General features: G+C 32.6%; 1 pseudogene; it reads left to right on the top strand.

The window, feature by feature from the left end:
* Positions 1 to 373: 373 nt before the first annotated feature.
* LOC18044845 overlaps positions 374 to 2,085 on the top strand; it is a 6,706-nt pseudogene continuing 4,994 nt past the window's right edge.

Raw genomic sequence — 2,085 nt, 5'->3', positions numbered from 1 at the left:
TTTAATGAAAGGGTGATACTTTGGTTCCTTATCACCATTTTCACTCAAAATAAAATTCAAAGTTACAAGAGAATCCTGGTCACACTGGAGTAATTACCCAATTTTCGTTTCATCTGAAACAAGATAATATTAGTTTAAGAAATTTTACAATACGATTTTTAATAACTAAAATATAATTAAACTCACATTTTTCCTTAAAATTACGAATATACCCCCAACCATCCCGCTGAAACCATGAACAACAATTCCAACGAAACGACTAGGAGGGCAACGTAATTTCCCATTTAAAGAAGAGTGGGCGATCCAATCAAAAGACAAGGAGTGGACAAAGCAAAAATGCCAACTGTCAAAACATTAAAACGCAGAATAAGTGAATAAGGTGTCTTATTTTCGTCCTAACCATTCGATTTTGAACTTCCAGACCCGTCTTTCATTAAAAACCAAAAACGAAAAAGAAAAAAATAAAATTCCAAAAACGAAAATAACGAGAAAGCTAAAAAAAAAAACCAAAATCAAGCATCAGCTACCAAAAACACCTGTAAGTTCATCAGTTTCTTTTTTCAATTATTATTTATCCTAATCTGTTAATCAGTCGTGTGAGCACGATCTGAGCTTAGCTTATTACAGGATTCCCTTTTAGACTATAATTTGATATACTATAATTTATTTATTTATTTATTTATTGTTCTTTTGAGTTGATTGGATTTTAATTTGTTGCTTGTGAAATGAATTTCGTTCGCTCGGGGAAATGAAGATAAAAATTTTAATTTACAATCGAATTTCAGATTAGGTCGTCTTGTTTTGGAAATTGGAAGTCCATATATATACATATAAAATTAATTTTTTTTAATGAAAGAGTATTTGTATATGTGTCTCAGATCGTGATTAATAAATAATCTGAACTTGAATGAATTAATTAGGGCAATTTTATATAATGTGTTTATGTTGAAGGTGGGACAGCAAGTTGATGAAATACAAGAGACGCAATTTAACTGTCATCAACAGATATATATATATATTAGCAGCTGTAAAGGATGGCCTGTAGAGGGTGCCTGGAGTGTTTATTGAAGCTTCTGAACTTTCTGTTGACCATTGTGGGACTGGCAATGGTTGGTTATGGGATTTACTTGTTTGTTGAATACAAAAGAGCAGACAATTCGGGTACAGTTTCACCCGTGAGTGGTGATGAGGGCTTCGTTCAGCTTGGTCGGCCCATGCTTATGGCTGTGTCTTTAGCGGACAGTATTTTTGACAAGTTGCCAAAAGCTTGGTATGAATGCTTCTTCTAATTTTGCCTTCATTTTAAAGCCCTTTCTGAGTATATTGGATGTTATAATTTCATCTTGATTTGTAGTGTAATAGAATATTTTTCAGAGACTGTGATAAACAATGTCTTGCTTTTGAGATTTCAAGCAGCGGCCATTTCTCAGTCCATTTACTTCATGGTTATTTTAAATTGCTCTAACAAATGTAGAGTTCTTGCACATTTTCCTTTCTTTCTTACATGATTTGGAAATTTTGTGGTAATCGATAATATGTACAAGGAACGTAGCCTTTACTATGATTACAGAATTGAAATATCTCTCCCAATGGGGAGAAGGGGAGGGGAAAAAAAGGCTTTTCTATCTTTCACAGAGAGGGCAACTGACTAATAATAAGTTAGAGTGGTTGATGATATGAATTTAATTTTTTCATGAAATGTTTTCTTTGAGGTTCGCAAGAGTTGCCTCGCGATAAAACAGCTTATTACTTGAATACAAGTTTACAATAAACACTTGATAACCATATCATGATTGTTATTGGATTTATTTTTTTTATCTATTTACCACTAGCAAAAGACATAGACATTGAGCCTGGACGAACACCTAATTAGAATATAGATTATATACTCCTTGCTTTCAGTACATCAAGGTCAAGTTAACTGATGCATTTGTTGGCTGCTAAAAAGTTAGCAGAGCAAAAAATGACATAATGTTGTGCTACATTTGTTATTATGTCTGCAGTTTTAACCTTTCTATTTGAATAAGTCAAGGAAAAGTGTTATATTGTTAAAATTTAGAGTTTGAATTCTACATCCAGTCTTTC

This window comes from Citrus clementina, unplaced genomic scaffold, assembly GCF_000493195.1.
Source record: "Citrus clementina cultivar Clemenules unplaced genomic scaffold, Citrus_clementina_v1.0 scaffold_4, whole genome shotgun sequence".
Classification (NCBI taxonomy): Eukaryota; Viridiplantae; Streptophyta; class Magnoliopsida; order Sapindales; family Rutaceae; genus Citrus; species Citrus x clementina.
Note: the sequence above shows the minus strand (reverse complement) of the source record. Positions and strands in the feature narration are given on the sequence as shown.